The sequence below is a fragment of the Agelaius phoeniceus genome, chromosome 26, assembly GCF_051311805.1.
Source record: "Agelaius phoeniceus isolate bAgePho1 chromosome 26, bAgePho1.hap1, whole genome shotgun sequence".
NCBI lineage: Eukaryota > Metazoa > Chordata > Aves > Passeriformes > Icteridae > Agelaius > Agelaius phoeniceus.
Window position 1 is genome coordinate 3,643,492 of NC_135290.1, and position 19,211 is coordinate 3,662,702.

Genomic DNA, 19,211 nt, shown 5'->3' on the forward strand with positions numbered 1-19,211 from the left:
CAAGCAAAGAGAAGCCAGGCAGTCTTTCAAGCCTGTCTAGAGCAGTCCTTACACCACAGCATTCCTCTCCCAGAATAATTGCATTAAATCATTGAAGGATTAAAAAAAAAAATAAACCCTAAAGAGAAGAAAGCTCAATTCCCCCTGTTTTAAAGCAAGGAAAGCAAATTGTTTTGCCTCTGGGTTTGTCCAATCCTTTGCACAGATTCAAAGCATGAATTATCCAGGACATTTTCCAACAAAAAGAGAAACTACATTGAGCATTTCACCCCAGTTTCCCCAGGCACTGGCTGGCTGTGGGATCCCACTGAAAGCACAGCTCCCTTTGCACAGGGAATGGGGGGATTTCTGTGCACAGCATCATTTTGGGCACACTGAATCACAAATTGTCCCTGTCAGCCCCCAAATGCCTTTGGACCAAGCCCTGGCACAGCTGTCAGACTGAACAGGCTCAGAGGCTCTGCTGGCACCCAGAAGAAGGGAAAATCCACTCCTGAACCCTTGTTGCAAATGCAGCTCCCTGTGCAAGGGGAGTTTCTGTGCATTGCCAGCATCTCCGAGCCTCTGCTGAAGGTTCCCAGCAGCAGCAGCAGCAATGAATGAAGGAGCCTCTGTGCTCTGCTGCCAATCTGCTCTGTCCCTCCCACAGCCCCAGAGCCCAGAGGGTGCCCCAGGGGACAGGGAAGGGATTGGGCCAGAGGAGGCCCAGGAAAGCTGAGCACTCACTGGGCTGGATGGAGAGCCTGGTCCCTGAGCCAAAGGTCAGCTTGGAGCCATAGCCTGAATTCACACAGCATTTCCTGCCCTAACAAAAACCTTGCCCAGCTCCTGGCAGCACTGGGCACCCAGGGCCCAGCAGAAGCTGCTGAATGCCAGGAGGATGCAGGCAGAGGCTGAAGGGAGGAACTGCCAGGATCTGATTGCAGCCCCAAGGGCACTGCTGGAGCTGCAAGGACAAGCCCCTGGCTGAGGGGCTGCTGCTCCTGCTCTGGGCTCAAGGAGTGGGGATCTCCTGCAGGTTCCCATCCCAGAGACGGCCCTGCAGCACCCACAGGCAATGAAATGGCAGCTGAAATCTCCCTGCCCTCACAAAGGTGCCTCAGACACACCAAGGATGTGTGGAGCACTCGGCAGGGGACACTCCAGGACTTTGGACAAAGGACACACAGAGAGCTGAGCACTCACTGGGCTGGATGGAGAGCCTGGTCCCTGAGCCAAAGGTCAGCTTGAAGGCAGAGCCTGAATTCACACAGCATTTCCTGCCCTAACAAAAAGCCCCAGGAGCCTCCTGAGAGCAGCAGCTCTGCCCCAGGCTCTGCCCAGCCCTGCCAGAGCTGGGCAAACACAAACCCTCCCTGTCTCTATCCCACAGCCCTGACTGCTCTGCATGATCTGAAAGTGCAGAAGAACAGGAATGGGGAAGAGGTTTTACAGTGACTTCTGTGAGCCAGAGAGAATTCTGAGAAGAGGATCCATGTTAACCCCTGAAAGAATTTCCTACCAAAGTAGGAAAACCAAGACATAGACACAGAACACAAGAAACCAAGAAAGAAAGAAGGACAAAAAAGAGAAACCTGCAACTGTCTGTACCAATGAGCATTTTGTCTCTCATGATCAATGAGTAAAATGCTTTGTAAGAATGTATAAAAAGCATGCAGGCTACAAAAAAAACAGTTTGAAGCCTTCTGAAAATGGAGTGTGTTGGTTTGTTTTGGCAGCTGAGCACTCACTGGGCTGGATGGAGAGCCTGGTCCCTGAGCCAAAGGTCAGCTTGTTGAATCCTGAGCTCACACAGCATTTTCTGCCCTAACAAAAAGCCCCAGGAGCCTCCTGAGAGCAGCAGCTCTGCCCCAGGCTCTGCCCAGCCTTGGCCTGGCTCACAGGGGCAGCAGAGGGGACACAGAGCCCTGTCCTGGCTCCTGTGCCTCCCTGGGCTGCAGTGGCACAGCACAGCCTGGCCAGGGCCAGCTGGAGCCATAGGAGCAGGAGTGTGGCCACTGGGTGCACCCCTAAATCATCCCAAAGTCATCCCACAGTCACTGGCAGAGCAAGGAGCCTTGGTCTGGGCACTCCCTGAAGGCAAAGTCACCCCTGGCCAGGGACACATAGAGATTGCCAAAGGCCCAGCCAGGCTGCTGCTCTCAGCCCCCAAGGAATGAGCTGAAAGGCAGCAGAAAGCACAGAAAGCACAGCAGCAGTGCTGGACTCACGTGGCCTGACAGTGAGCCTGGTCCCTGAGCCAAAGGTTGGGGCATAACCTCCTGATCCTGAGCTCACACAGCATTTCCTGCCCTAACAAAAACCTTGCCCAGCTCCTGGCAGCACTGGGCACCCAGCAGAAGCTGCTGAATGCCAGCACTCTTGGATTTGTGGATGAAAATCCTGCTTGGAAGTCCAAAGCAGGAGATGAGAAGAGAGAGAAGAGAGCGAATAGAGCGAAGAGAGCGAAGAGAGCGAAGAGAGCAAAGAGAGAAGAGAAAGAGGAGAGAGAGAAGGAGAAGAGAAAGAGAGAGAGGAGAAGAGAGAAGAGAGAAAGGACATGTCACCCCATAACTGAAGAACCTCCAGCCTAGAAAGGGTATCCTGAAAATCTCACTGGCCATGGGACAGTTTTAACCCACATGGAAGGAGTTAACAAGAAATTTGTGCACTTCTCAGCTGAAACTGGAATCTGTGTCCCTCTGCCAATGTGAGCTTGTGCCACAGCTCACACAGCAGTTTTCAGCTCATGCACAAGCTGAGAGAGAAAAGCAACCCCTGCTGGCATGGCCATGGCACAAAATGTGGCCAGGAGCCCACACTGGGTATCTGAAAGGAAGGACAGATCACTGACAGGGTAATTGAAGACATTCTCCACTAGACTTGTCTTCAGCTCATGTGGGAATCAGAAAAACAGAAATATCCACAGACACTGAAGGGTTTGATCTGCAGCCCTAGAAGAAGCTTAGATTGATGTAGAGATACAATACAGAGATATTAAGCAGCAAAATAATAAGTTTATATTTCTATAGTTGTAGGTGAGAATATGCCTTAAGTAAGTGAGAAACTGTATTGAGTAAGATAGCGAAGAGTCCATAGCATTGTAATTGTATAAAGTAAACTCAGAGTTTAGAAGTTAGAATAGAAGCCACTGTGTGCATGTGAGTTAGCAGCCCATTAAATAAAAGTATCTGCAGTACAACAAAAGCAAGTAAAGGTAATAGGTTAGAAAAGTAAAATAAATTCTGTGGCAACTGTGTATGAGTTTAGAAAGTTCTATATTACCCTGTAAAAAAGAAACTTGTGACTACTCTTGAAATATAGCCAAATACTTAATCCTCCAAAATCTCACAGCCTCTAAGATAAATGTTTATCTAAGCAATAAATAATTCTTAACTTCACTACAGTCCCATCCCTTCAATTGTAGCAACAACAATGATAAGCTCATATCACTAGTATGATCTTTTTCATCTTTTTTCTATCTACAACATTGAGCAAAAACTGGTTTAAACCTTACTTGGTTTTACTCTTAGCTGCACTCCACGTAAAAAGGTGATTTTTTCTCCATAGTTATTCACACAGTGCTTCCCTTCAAAACAAAAACCCTTTTTATCCTCCAGGACCCAATTAGGTTCAACTTGACTTTTTTTTTTAAACTTAGTCTACCCAAGTAAACTCCTTGGCAATTTTAACTACATTTCCTGTAAAGATTTCTCCTAGTTTATGGTCTCATTCAGTTTGGGCAGAGATGGCACTGACTGGAAGTTTTCTCCTTCATTCATGCTAAGAAACCCCACAGCAAAATTCCTCCTTCAGCATTGAATCAGCATTAAAAACAAATATCTCCTCCTGGACCTTCCTGCACAAAACACATTTTTTGATTCCCCCAAACAAAAATTTCCCCTATTACAGCCCAGCTACTTTAAATTTTTTTTTTTGTTTGTTTTATTTTTGTTTTTGTCAAGGAGTGCAAACCTGGATGGAAACCTCTCTGTAGCCAGAAGTAGGAGACACAGAACAAAGGCTAAGAAAGTTTTCCCAGCAGAGAAGGAATTGCAACCTCTGGGAATTAATGAGAACCTTTTCTGGGTTCTGGAAAATGGAAATAAAAGGACAGGGAGAGGTCTGCAGGTCTGGGAGGTTTCTGGGAACAGGCAGTAGTGGTGAAAATTACTCAAAAATCTCACAGCTCTCAGTGACACACATGGCACAGGAAAATCCGGGCCCCCAAGTAGATTTTTAACTTCATAATGATTTTTTTCCCCCTCTGGTGCAAGGTCAAGCTCTGACCTTCAGCTGCTCTCAGAAGGAAAGAACAATGGAATTTTAATTCCATTTAAAATGGCTGTTTCAATGCTTTCCTGGAAAGAGGAATTAGGCTTTTCTATCCATAACTTCCCTCAGGTTTTCCACCTACCTGGTTTCACTGCCAGTTGTGTCCCACTCCCAAAGGTCACTTTCCAGCCAGATGCTGAATTCACACAGTGACACACTCGCTAACAAAAACCACACACAGCTTTGGGTCCACACAAATATGTGTGTTTTCCAAAAGAGATCAAGGGGAAAACAGATTCCACCCTTGTCACATCCATTTGAATCTAAATTAGGATGTTTTTCCAGCTGCATACCTCTGATGTCTAGAGACAGAAACAATTCTGAATGCAGGAGAAACCCAAACCCTATCAGCTTAATGTAGTTGAAGCTCTTGGGCAATTTTTGTAATGTTTAGGAGAGAGGAGAATCTCAGCCTTGCCCTTATAATGTGAAAGAACTATTTGGTTTTAGGTGTACCTGCTTGTAGAATTAGTTTTGTGCCTCTCCCAAAGGTGAGTTTCCAGGAAGACTCAGTTATCCCACAGTAATCAACCTTTATACAAAAAAGGGTAAAGCAGAAAAGCCTCAGCCTTTAACAGCCAGAACACACTGTTTGACATTTCAGAAGGGGATGAAATTTCCACCACTTTTTAAACAAACTAACAGAGCTGTTTGTAAAACTTCTCATGGTCTAAAGAAGGAGTCAGGCAGAGCAGCCAGAAGCTAAGCAAGGGACCAGAGCCATTGAAGAAAGAAGCAAAGAAAAATTAAACAGAAACTTCCAGAAAAAACCAATCTAAGGTCCCAATTTTTTCCTGTTTGTTTAGTTGATAATAAATCCAGTAAGGGAAAGAAACAAAGAAAAATGAAACAGAAACTTCCAGAAAAAAACAATCTAAGGTCCCAATTTTTTCCTGTTTGTTTAGTTGATAATAAATCCAGTAAGGGAAAGAAGCAAAGAAAAATGAAACAGAAACTTCCAGAAAAAAACAATCTAAGGTCCCAATTTTCCCTGTTGACAATAAATCCAGTAAGGGATGCAAACCCAAGTCCCAGAAAGCAGCTCTGTCTAAATTTCTCAATAAACAAAGCCTATTCATGAATTATAATCTCAAAAACATTCCCCAGGAGGTTCCTCCAACTGAGGTGCTCCACAACACAAACACATTCACTGATTTTCAGCACAGCAGCACTTTCAGAGCTGCTCCACTCACAGCAACCTGGCAGAGAGTCAGAAACTCATTGTTCAGAATGTGCCCTCCTCCCCCATGCCCTCTATCCTTCAATTGTGAAAAAGCTTTCCCCTCTGTATCCTATGGAAGATATGACAAAAACCCTACAAATGCAGTGTGTCCTTGGGGAGGAGATACTTACTGGGCTTTACCAGCAGCCTGGTTCCATTTCCAAAGGTCAGTCTGTATGCACCTCCTGAGTACACACAGCCAAAAACTGCCTTACAAAAACCCCCAGGCTCCTCTGCACATTTCACCTTCCAGGGCAGCAGACTCTACTGTCACCAAAATAAAACTCCATGTGCAAAATGCCTGTCAGGGACCCCCAAAAAACGAAGGCTGGGGTGTCTGTTCTCTGCCTCCTTGATGGTTTTGTGTCAATATTTTTGCAGATCAAGAATGATGAAGTGCCCTGATTGTGGGAAGCTTTGTCATAGCCAGGAATCAATTAAGACCCTCCCTACAGAAATCCTAGAGATGAAAATCCATTTCTTTTGAAATAATGGATTTATTTATCTAATAAATAAATACTAAATGACGGATTTTGTAAAGAAAGAATTGTAAAGAAGCTTTTCTCTACTTATCCTAAGGAAGATCTGATAAAAACCCTAAAAATGCAGTGTGTCCTTGGGGAGGAGATACTTACTGGGCTTTACCAGCAGCCTGGTTCCATTTCCAAAGGTCACTCTCTCTATCCCTCCTGAGTACACACAGCCAAAAACTGCCTTACAAAAACCCCCAGGCTCCTCTGCACATTTCACCTTCCAGGGCAGCAGACTCTACTGTCACCAAAATAAAACTCTATGTGCAAAATGCCTGTTAGGGACTCCTCCCCACAGAAATCCTAGAGATGAAAATCCATTTATTTTGAAATAATGGATTAATTTATCCAACAAATAAATAATAAATAATGGATTTTGTAAAGAAAGAATTGTAAAGAAGCTTTTCCCTCTGTATCCTAAGGAAGATCTGATAAAAAACCCTACAAATGCAGTGTGTCCTTGGGGAGGAGATACTTACTGGGCTTTACCAGCAGCCTGGTTCCATTTCCAAAGGTCAGTCTCTCTGTCCTTCCTGAGTACACACAGCCAAAAACTGCCTTGCAAAAACCCCCAGGCTCCTCTGCACATTTCAGCTTGCAGGGCAGCAGACTCCATTGTCACCAAAATAAAACTCTATGTGCAAAATGCCTGTTAGGGATCCCCAAAAAACAAAGGATGGGGTGCCTCTTCTCTGCCTCCTTGATGGTTTTGTGTCAATATTTTTGCAGATCAAGAATGATGAAGTGCCCTGATCTTGGGAAGCTTTGTCATAGCCAGGAATCAATTAAGACCATCCCTACAGAAATCCTAGAGATGAAAGTCCATTTCTTTTGAAAGAATGGATTTATTTATCCAATAAATAATTAATAAATGATGGATTTTCTAAAGAAACAATTGCAAAGAAGCTTTTTCCTCTGTATCCTCAGGAAGATCTGATAAAAAAACCTAAAAATGCAGCGTGTCCTTGGTGAGAAGATACTTACTGGGCTTTACCAGCAGCTTGGCTCTACTTCTAAAAGTCAGTCTGATTGCATTTCCTGAGTACACACAGCCAAAAACTCCCTTACAAAAACCCCCAGGCTCCTCTGCACATTTCACCTTCCAGGAGACTCTATTGTCACCAAAATAAAACTCCATGTGCAAAATGCCTATTAGGGACTCCTCCCTACAGAAATCCTAGAGATGAAAATCCATTTCTTTTGAAATAATGGATTTATTTATCTAATAAATAAATACTAAATGACGGATTTTGTAAAGAAAGAATTGTAAAGAAACTTTTCCCTCTGTATCCTCAGGAAGATCTGATAAAAAACCTAAAAATCAGTGTGTCCTTGGGGAGGAGATACTTACTGGGCTTTACCAGCAGCCTGGTTCCACTCCCAAAGGTCAGTCTGTTTGTACCTCCTGAGTACACACAGCCAGAAACTGCCTTACAAAAACCCCCAGGCTCCTCTGCACATTTCAGCTTCCAGGAGACTCTATTGTCACCAAAATAAAACTTTATGTGCAAAATGCCTGTTAGGGATTCTTCCCTACAGAAATCCTAGAGATGAAAATCCATTTATTTTGAAATAATCCAATAAATAAATAATAAATGATGGATTTTGTAAAGAAACAATTGCAAAGAAGCTTTTCCCTCTGTATCCTCAGGAAGATCTGATAAAAACCCTACAAATGCAGTGTGTCCTTGGGGAGGAGATACTTACTGGGCTTTACCAGCAGCCTGGTTCCACTCCCAAAGGTCAGTCTGTCTGCACCTCCTGAGTACACACAGCCAAAAACTGCCTTACAAAAACCCCCAGGCTCCTCTGCACATTTCACCTTCCAGGGCAGCAGATTCTACTGTCACCAAAATAAAATTCTGTGTGCAAAATGCCTGTTAGGGACCCCCAAAAAACGAAGGCTGAGGTGTCTCTTCTCTGTCCCCTTGTAGGTTTGTGTCAATATTTTTACAGGTCAAGAATGATGAAGTGCACTGATCTTGGGAAGCTTTGTCATAGCCAGGAATCAATTAAGACCCTCCCTACAGAAATCCTAGAGCTGAAAATCCATTTCTTTTGAAAGAATGGATTTATTTATCCAATAAATAAATAATAAATGATGGATTTTGTAAAGAAAGTATTGCAAAGAAGCTTTTCTCTACTTATCCTAAGGAAGATATGATAAAAAGCCTAAAGATACAGCATGTCCTTGGTGAGTAGATACTTACTGGGCTTTACCAGCAGCCTGGTTCCACTCCCAAAGGTCAGTCTGTCTGCACCTCCTGAGTACACACAGCCAAAAACTCCTTTACAAAAACCCCCAGGCTCCTCTGCACATTTCAGCTTGCAGGGCAGCAGACTCTACTATCACCAATATATGCAAAATGCCTGTTAGGGATCCCCAAAAAATGAAGTCTGGGGCGCCTCTTCTCTGACCCCTTACAAGTTTTGTGTCAATATTTTTACAGATCAAGAATGTTGAAGTGCCCTGATCTTGGGAGGCTTTGGCATAGCCAGGAATCAATTAAGACCCTCCCTACAGAAATGCTAGAGATGAAAATCCATTTCTTTTTAAATAATGGATTTATTTATCCAATAAATAATTAATAAATGATGGATTTTCTAAAGAAAGAATTGTAAAGAAGCTTTTCCCTCTGTATCCTAAGGAAGATCTGATAAAAAACCCTAAAAATGCAGCGTGTCCTTGGGGAGGAGATACTTACTGGGCTTTACCAGCAGCCTGGTTCCACTCCCAAAGGTCAGTCTGTTTATCCCTCCTGAGTACACACAGCCAAAAACTGCCTTACAAAAACCCCCAGGCTCCTCTGCACATTTCAGCTTCCAGGAGACTCCATTGTCACCAAAATAAAACTCCATGTGCAAAATGCCTGTTAGGGATTCCTCCCTACAGAAATCCTAGAGATGAAAATCCATTTATTTTGAAATAATGGATTTATTTATCTAATAAATAATTAATAAATGATGGATTTCTAAAGAAACAATTGTAAAGAAGCTTTTTCCTCTGTATCCTCAGGAAGATCTGATAAAAAAACCTAAAAATGCAGCGTGTCCTTGGTGAGAAGATACTTACTGGGCTTTACCAGCAGCTTGGCTCTACTTCTAAAAGTCAGTCTGATTGCATTTCCTGAGTACACACAGCCAAAAACTCCCTTACAAAAATCCCCAGGCTCCTCTGCACATTTCACCTTCCAGGAGACTCTATTGTCACCAAAATAAAACTCCATGTGCAAAATGCCTGTTAGGGACTCCTCCCCACAGAAATCCTAGAGATGAAAATCCATTTCTTTTGAAAGAATGGATTTATTTATCCAATAAATAATTAATAAATTATGGATTTTGTAAAGAAAGAATTGTAAAGAAACTTTTCCCTCTGTATCCTCAGGAAGATCTGATAAAAAACCTAAAAATCAGTGTGTCCTTGGGGAGGAGATACTTACTGGGCTTTACCAGCAGCCTGGTTCCACTCCCAAAGGTCAGTCTGTTTGCATTTCCTGAGTACACACAGCCAAAAACTCCCTTACAAAAACCCCCAAGTTCCTCTGCACATTTCAGCTTGCAGGGCAGCAGATTCTACTGTCACCAAAATAAAACTCCATGTGCAAAATGCCTGTTAGGGATCCCCAAAAAATGATAGCTGGGGTGTCTCTCCTCTGTCCTCTTGAAGGTTTGTGTCAATATTTTTACAGGTCAAGAATGATGAAGTGCCCTGATCTTGGGAAGCCAGGAATCAACTAAGATTTCTACAGAAGTCCTATAATTGAAAATCCATTTCTTTTGAAAGAAGGGATCTATTTATCTAATAAATAAATATTAAATGACGGATTTTGTAAAGAAAGAATTGTAAAGAAGCTTTTCCCTCTGTATCCTAAGGAAGATCTGATAAAAAACCTAAAAATGCAGTGTGTCCTTGGTGAGGAGATACTTACTGGGCTTTACCAGCAGCCTGGTTCCACTCCCAAAGGTCAGTCTGTCTGCACCTCCTGAGTACACACAGCCAAAAACTGCCTTACAAAAACCCCCAGGCTCCTCTGCACATTTCACCTTCCAGGGCAGCAGACTCTACTGTCACCAATATGTGCAAAATGCCTGTTAGGGATACCCAAAAAATGAAGTCTGGGGCGCCTCTTCTCTGACCCCTTACAAGTTTTGTGTCAATATTTTTACAGGTCAAGAATGTTGAAGTGCCCTGATCTTGGGAGGCTTTGTCATAGCCAGGAATCAATTAAGACCCTCCCTACAGAAATCCTGGAGCTGAAAATCCATTTCTTTTGAAAGAAGGGATTTATTTATCTAATAAATAAATAATAAATGATGGATTTTGTAAAGAAAGAATTGTAAAGAAGCTTTTCCCTCTGTATCCTCAGGAAGATCTGATAAAACCCCTAAAAATGCAGTGTGTCCTTGGGGAGGAGATACTTACTGGGCTTTACCAGCAGCCTGGTTCCACTCCCAAAGGTCACTCTGTATGTATTTCCTGAGTACACACAGCCAAAAACTCCCTTACAAAAACCCCCAGCCTCCTCTGCACATTTCACCTTCCAGGGCAGCAGACTCTACTGTCACCAATATGTGCAAAATGCCTTTTAGGGATACCCAAAAAACAAAGGATGGGGTGTCTCTCCTCTGTCCCCTTGAAGGTTTGTGTCAATATTTTTATAGATCAAGAATGATGAAGTGCCCTGATCTTGGGAAGCTTTGTCATAGCCAGGAATCAATTAAGAACCTCCCTACAGAAATCCTAGAGCTGAAAATCCATTTCTTTTGAAAGAATGGATTTATTTATCCAATAAATAAATAATAAATTATGGATTTTGTAAAGAAAGTATTGCAAAGAAGCTTTTCTCTATGTATCCTAAGGAAGATCTGATAAAAAAAACCCTACAAATGCAGTGTGTCCTTGGTGAGGAGATACTTACTGGGCTTTACCAGCAGCCTGGTTCCATTTCCAAAGGTCAGTCTGTCTGCACCTCCTGAGTACACACAGCCAAAAACTGCCTTACAAAAACCCCCAGGCTCCTCTGCACATTTCACCTTCCAGGGCAGCAGATTCTATTGTCACCAAAATAAAACTCTATGTGCAAAATGCCTGTCAGGGACCCCCAAAAAACGAAGTCTGGGGTGTCTCTCCTCTGCCTCCTTGATGGTTTTGTGTCAATATTTTTGCAGATCAAGAATGATGAAGTGCCCTGATTGTGGGAAGCTTTGTCATAGCCAGGAATCAATTAAGAACCTCCCTACAGAAATCCTAGAGCTGAAAATCCATTTCTTTTGAAAGAATGGATTTATTTATCCAATAAATAAATAATAAATAATGGACTTTTTATCCGTTTTTTTTTGAAATAATGGATTTATTTATCCAATAAATAAATAATAAATAGTGGACTTATTTATCCATGTATTTTGAAATAAATGGATTTATTTATCCAATAAACCCATTTATTTTGAAAGCTGTGTTTTGGAAAGACAGACATTCCCAGGAGCTCTGCAATCCCCAGTGTTGAGTGTTTTTGCAGGGGAAGATGTGACTGGGGACAATATCTGCCAAGGACTCCTGGCTCATTATTTCACCTTAGCAGAGCTTCTGCAGGCTTTTCCATACTTGTTAATACATAATAAATCACTTTTTTATAGGACAGAGACTTGCCAGTTCTCTGAAGAGCCATCTTCTCCTTTCCTGCTCAAGTAATTCCACACATGGGGAGACCTTATGGTGCTCTTCACAAGGGATAAATGTGAAAAGCACAAGGAAAATCATTCTTTTACACTGTCTGCAGTATCTCCTTCTACCAAGGAATACCATGAGCATCCAGCAGCTTGAGAATTGTGACAGCTCTGTATTTTGGTGAAAGATTTGTCATCTGTCTGGCACTCCACACTGATTTACATGACTTTTCATGATTTTGTCCTTGCATCCTTTGTGTGAGTAGAAAGTCCTGGAAGGACTCCTCTCATAACAGCTCTCCATGAACCCTCAGACCTTACCAAAAAAACCCCAGGCTTTTTATTGCTGCTCTGTTTCCACTAAATGTTCCAGCCCCACTCTCATTTCAGCCCCAAGAGCAGCAGATATGGAAGGAGATTCCCCTTCCTCTCCCAGAGTAATTACATATTACAGATTTCAAACATCTGATTCTCCAATACTTCTCAAAATGCTCTTGTTCAGATCATGCACTTACTTGGTTTAACACTGAGCCTCGTTCCTCTGCCAAACTGCAGCTTTGCATAGTTGCTTCCTGAATTCACACATCATTCAATCCCTTTGCAAAAACCCCTCCTGTTCTGCAAATACACCCAAAGCAGGAAAACTCCTGCTCTGTGATGGGTTCTGGACAGGAGGGAACTCAGATAATCCCCTCCCAGATTTAATGAACCTATCAAAGAAAATCTAGGCATATATCTGGCATCTCAATAAAACATTTCAATTCTGCAATCTATCCAGACAGGAAAACACTTCCAGCCTCACTGCAAGCCTCCATTCCTTGTTCCTCACTAAGAATTCAGAAAACATCTGCTCACTGAAATATAAAGGTGAGAAAGAGGACTTGCCCTTGCAGTTGGATAATTAACCATCCTGCTAATGAGTTTCTGAGATGGATATGCCCATTTCAGCTCTTCCTTGTATATCCTGAACTGTTCCACACATGTTTAAGTGGATGAATTGCTTATGGGAGGTTTTCAGAAATGCAATAATGATGATGTCCTGAATGCAACCCCATGTAGTTCTCCTTCCTGCACCCAGTTAGGGCACACATCACTCACTGCATCCTGAAAAAATCCAGATAAAAACAAGTCTGCAGATGAATTAACCTACACATTGTGGTGCTCACTTGGGTGAGCCTTGGGTTTCCTCCTGTCATTTTCTACATACCACTTTTCATTACCAGCATTCCCCCCTCCTTCAGTGTTTCCTGACATTTGGAAAAGAGAAATGCTTCTCACAGAATTCAGCAAGACCACAGTTCCTCACCTGTGAATCCAAGGCAAAATCTGTCAGAAAACACCTTTCTGATGACAAGTCAGGAATGGGGACTTACTAAGATATTTATCCTGATTTCTGCAGAACACGGACAGGAAAACAAAGTGTGAGACTGCTGCAGTATTTGAGATCATCACAATTGACGAAGAAGTACACTCAGTGGATCTGCATGATGGAACAGTAATTTGGGCTGGCTGCATTTGCAAAATATCTGGCAGAGTAGGAAGGTAAATAGGTAAAAAAAGCTGCTTGCTTAACCAGACTACTCTTATCACACCTATCTGTGTCCCCTGTCCAAACATCTGCTTTCTCCCTCCTGCAGTGTCACTGCCTGAGAGTTCTCTACAAAAGTCATCTCTGAACTAATCTAAAAGCATGCTGTGAGCCACAGGACCTGCTATGAAGAAAAAGTTGTGCCCTTCACAGTTCAAAATGGGAAAAAAACCAGAACCAAGCAGTCAGATGTAGATAAAAATTATATGGGAATGCTGTCTGGAGTGGTTTTCTTCCTTTCTTCCTCAGGTATTTTATTTAAATTTTGACTGCAAATTGGAGATTTGCATATGAACAAAGGTTTGTTCTGATTTCTTTCTCCAAAGTGAAAAGAAAGTTCATTTTATTCTACTAATTTCTGTTTCTCAGGTATATCTGCCTCCCAAGTACCAATTGGATCCTGGATTTCAATGAATAACAAGTTATCCAGGTTGGTAGAATGAGATTATTTTAAATTTAAATTCAATTTCAGGTTGGAAGTCTAATGACTTCCAATTACATATTGATTGTTAAACTTGCCCAACCAATGCAGCAGTTTTGAAGTAGCCCTGCCAAAACCTGTGAATGGGTAGGAAATGTGTCCTAGCCCCTGAAAAAGTCTGATATTGGCTTGGGTGTGAAAACCCAGCTCTGGAGACTTAGATACAAACTCCTTTCTAAAAAGCACCCAGAATTGAACAGACACTTTCAGTTATCCTGTCTGTTTATTCTGTGAGGCTCAAGGAGGAATCTGAATTCATAATTCCAGACAAATCTGGAAGAAGATGCCTGGAGCAGAGCACAAGAACATTTCTGCATCCAGCTCTGCTGAGGACTCAGGAGCAGCACAGAACGGGCTCTCACTGGAGCTGGGATGTGACAAAACACCATTTTTGAGTGAAAACAAATGCTGGAACACTGCTTTTTTCTGGAAGACTTACTTGGAAGCACAAAGAGATGAGTTCCTCCACCAAAAGTGACCTTCCTGTCACCAGTAGACACACAGTGAGAAGGGTCTTTATAAAAACCACTGCAGAGGAACTGAGCAGATTCTCTGGAATCTGTTCCACTGTGGAAGCCAGTGCAAAGGAAAATGTCTTGCTCTGCTGCTGATGGTACCCACAGCAATTTACTTCTGCTGTTTAAAATTTTGCTAAACTAAATCTTATCATACATCACAGTATTTAATACTTTTCTGCTCACTTCAGTATGTATTTGGGGTCTGTAAAAGCAAACAAGTCTTCTATTTCACTTTTTTTCCCCCCAATTTTGGGTATATTTCATGGGTACAAAAAGACAGTATTTAGTATTGCAACATTTCTCTGCAACCATTATTGTGTCAATATACTGATTATAAAAGAACAAAAAAGGTTTGTCTAAATCATTCCATGCCACTGCCCTGGTAACACAGTACATTTGAGAAGGGTTAAGAAAAATCAATAATGAAAAGGTTTTCAGTCTTCTGGACTCACCAGAACAGAGATAAGATTTCCTAAACCTTCGACCAAATTAAATATTTAGAAAAAAAGAACACAGAAGTGTAATTATTAAATTATCCCTCTTCACTTACTTGGTTTTACAGTAATTCTTGTTCCTTGTCCAAAAGTTAATTTCCCAACATTTCCTGTGCTCACACAGCCAGAAAGTGCTTTGCAAAAACCATCCAAAGAAACATATTTGCCTTTTTACCTCCTCCTTTCCTAGAAGAGAAACCAACTAAACAAAATTGGGAGTAGTAAATTATAATATCCATAGTTAATTATGGAATAAGACTCATGGCTTAAGTAGAGATATCACCATCAACCTGTTGCACCTAATTGGATGTATCCCTTCCTTTTCTTTCTCCTTTAAACTGGAAACTGATTTTTTTTTCACCAAGGAGTAATTATCACTCCATCTTAACTGTACGTCTACTTTTAGCCATAAAAACAATCACAAGGCAATCCTTCATGAGGAAAAAACCCCAACATTTTTTCCCCTGTAGCTTATTTCCATTTGTGAAGGTGAATTACCAGTTGCAGGGAGAACTTAGAATAATGCTGTGTGCAGTAATAAAAACCTTAATGGACTCAGTTTCTACTGGTATCTCATTTGCTGGCAAATATATCTGGCTTAAAATTAAAAGAAGTTGCTCCCTGTGAACATTGCCAAAACACACAGCAGCAAATTTCTTCTCATTCTATTAAAGGCTTGTGCCACATCCAATCCCACAGGCTGGAATATTCTCATCCAAAACTCTGAGCCACTGCAGTTGAAATGAAAGCTGCTTTGCATTTATTTCACATGCAGATAATGAAAATGGGTATTTTTAAAAACTATTAAGTTCTTACCTGCTCCTACAGATAGTCTGATAGCTTACCTGGGGATGAAAATCCATGTACACAGATATTTTCTAAAGACTAAAACTGCAGGTTGCCAAAAAAAAACTAAGAAAAATTGTTGGAAGATAAAGACACTCAAGAAAATTCCCATCAATAGATTCCAGTGATCAAGTTCAGGTAAGGACATGCAAAAATTCTTCAAAATTATAATGATTCAGAAAGAAGGAATTTTCATTTTCCATTTCAAGAGCAGCTCCTGCCTTCCTTAAACAGACACCTGTCTTTTCAAACCCAGACAGTATTATAAAGTTCAGTTTTTGATACATTTCTGGCACTTACTTGGATAAACAGAGAGTTTTGTCCCTTTTCCAAAAGCCAGCTTGTTGTAGCCACCTCCAGAGTTTCACAGTGACAAAGAGCTTTACCAAAACTGCTGGCAGCAGCTTCTGAGTGAAAGGAGATTTTCAGCTTTGATGTCTCCTCACAGATCTCTCAGGGTGTTTTCTTCTCAAACTTTCTAGGTCAAAACCTGACCTGGAGAAGGTGATGAGGTCTGGAGAAGGGGATTGGAGTGAGGTGGTCTTTAAGGTCCCTTCCAACCCAGACCATTCTGTGATTGAAATGCTTGGGAAAAAAATCCTCATGACAATTCCAAACAGTGAATCCCAGAGCTGTGGGATCCTATCTCACCAGCCCAGCTCACATCTATCACAGATTGTGGTCCCTCCTCCTGTGATAGCAGCAAAGGTTTCAAAACAAAGGTTTCGAATCGAGGTTTTTCTTCTGTAGAAATCAGAATAATTAACTCTGAGCAAGACGAACAAGAAAAAGCAAGACAGGAGTGGAATTTTCCTACAGCACTTTGTCCATCCACCTCAGTTAGGGTTTATCTTATCCCAGCTTCCACCAGCCTGCAACATCAGGATCTCACCTCAAAACTGACAAAACTCCTCATCCAAGGAGATGACGCCTTAAGGATTTATTCCTCTCTAAGTTATGAATTTGCTTTTGTTCTCAGATGATGAAGCCTTAAGGATTTATTCCTCTCTAAGTTGTGAATTTGCTTTTGTTCTCACATTTCCAGTTTTGGGGAAAAAAAAACAACCCAAAACCAACCAATGAAACAAGACTAAAGCCAAAATCATCCAAACCAAACAACAAAACCACAAACACTTCTATAATCTTCTTGTATAACTAAAATTGTAGACAGGCAATCTACAGAGCAACTCCTCTATTTGCATTCCAACAGATGCACAGAGATTTCTAGAAACTGGCATTGCAGCCTCCAAATTCAGTATTTTCTTTTTCTAGCCTACACAAGGCCAGCTACACATCAATAACTGACAACTTACATGCAAACAGAAGAGTGGAATATACTCTGAAAAGTCTTTTTCCTTCACATTGTTTTTTCCTTATTCCTCTTGTGTTATACTCACTTGGATTTACCTTCAGAGCAATCCTTGTCCCAAAGCTGAGTGAATTGCCATTTCCAACATTCCAATGTTGGGAATTATCACAAGATTCCCATGTGGGAATTATCACAAGACCACCTCAAAATGCCACTCTGAACTATTATTTTAAAATCTGTGGAAGCCACACAATTCCAGGAACATTTTATTGTTGGTTCATAGCTACTCTGGAATGACCAGGTTCTTTACTGTTCTTCAGAATTCCTTAACTTTATTATTAAGGTCTTCCTTGACAGAAATTTATTTTCTCAAAACTGGTATACCACAACTGTAAAAAACTTCCCAAAAACTCAAGAAACTTTGCAAAAACCTGAACTTGAAACTTACTGAGTTCTCACAACTTGAACATGAAGAATTCCTTGTTTCAGCTGGGTGTAAAACACCCTTTTCTTTAAGGCACTTCTGAGTATAATTCAAATTAACTCCATGTAGAGCAGCTGTTTGAAACAACCACATGCTTCTGCTCCAATCACTTTCCTTCTCAGAATTCTCCATTAGAATTTCACTATAAAACCATAAAAACACCTGTTTTTCACCCGATGGGGCTGTAGGGGCTGCTCTAGTGCTGCTGCGAGATAAACCAGTAACCTGTGCTGAGAGCAGTGTAAATTGGTCACTTTGACTTCAGGGACACTGGTTACTGCTGATGATTTCCTGAGGAAAAAATATTATTTTCTCCTGTCTATTTTAGCTGTAAATCAAGAGATTTCATGGAGATGTTGTCCCACATTTTGACTCGGTCTGTGCATTCCTCATATTTAAGGAGAAATAAAATTTAGACCAAAAAAACCCCAAACAAACAAACGCAGAAGTTCTTATGCTGAGTGGCTTTTGGTGTGAGATGTAATCCCTTGACAAAAAGTAAGCTGGTATTTGCCACAGGAGTTTTCAGTACCATAGAAAGGTTTGTAAAATAATTGAATTAAAAAAGAGGCAAATCAATACAGACTGAGGCATGTCATTCATTTTTCACCTCATGCTTCTAGATCTTTTTCAAATTGCTGATTTACAGAAAAAAAAAAAAGCCTTGTAGGATTTTAATCCAAATTTTCCTTTCTCAAATGTAACCTCAAACCCTTCCACACAGGACAAACAAATTCTGTATGGTGTCTCTGTCTCTGAACAGGCAATAGCTTCCCAACCCTTTCTCATGGAACACTGGACTGGCAACCACAAGCAGTTTGTCCAGCCAGAAACAGGACTGAATTTGCAGAATGGCATCAAACTGAAAACATCTGATTTATTGCTACTGGCCTTCAAAAGTTAAATAAACTTGAATCAAAATAAAATGTAGATAATAAAAAGAAAAAGGCATTTTAAAATCAATAAAAATTTAAAGTAAAATAAAAGATAAAGTAATAAAAATTAAATTAAAATGGTCATCTCTGTGTATTAAGTTCATCTAAATGCACAGGGAATAATGTGATATAATTTGCTTACATCCATCCATTTGCAGTGTTTTTTCCACTCTTTCTTACTCAGCTGCATTTTCTATTCTGAATGATATCTCTGGGGAGATGCCTCATTGCTATATTAGACTAAAGCTTTGAAAGCAATTACTGCAAGCAGAAATTTTACTGATTATCTTAATTCCTTAATTTTAATATCTGTTTATCTTAATTCCTTATCTTAATATCAGACTATCTTAATTATCCTAATTTTACTGATCTCTTACTTCCCCAAACTGTAGTTGGCAGGGAAGTGATTTGTGCTTCCGTCTTTTTTTTTTTCCCCCATTTTGGAATTGTAAATGGGAGTAAATGGAAACATCACCCCCACATTTCTCCAGCCAAGGAGGAGCAGCTCACCTGAAAGCACTGTCAGCCGAAATCCAGACACAAACTGCAGCGTCTCAATGAGCGTGCCCACAGCAGCTCCACCCTTTACAAAAACTCCTCCTCCCTCCTCTCATGAAATTTAAGTGGCACCTTATGATTTTTAACTGTTCCTTATCACATCAAGGTAATGATAATGTTTGTTTTAAAGTGATTTGAGAATTATAGGCAGGGATTAAATATTTAAAGCTGTGAAAGATCCATGAAAATATCAGCAGCTCTAAAACCAGCCACTCTTTTCTTGGTATGGTATGCTAACAGACATGATTGGGATGAAATCAATAATTCT

General features: G+C 41.1%; 1 protein-coding gene across 1 annotated transcript in view; it reads right to left on the reverse strand.

Annotated features, from left to right (window-relative positions):
- LOC129130982 (uncharacterized) overlaps window positions 1–18,978 on the reverse strand; it is a 54,805-nt gene extending 35,827 nt beyond the window's left edge. Inside the window, exon 1 of the mRNA XM_077190894.1 lies at window positions 18,896–18,978. The gene's annotated coding sequence lies outside the window, so the exon portion shown is untranslated. The remainder of the gene's footprint in view (window positions 1–18,895) is intronic.
- Window positions 18,979–19,211: the final 233 nt, after the last annotated feature.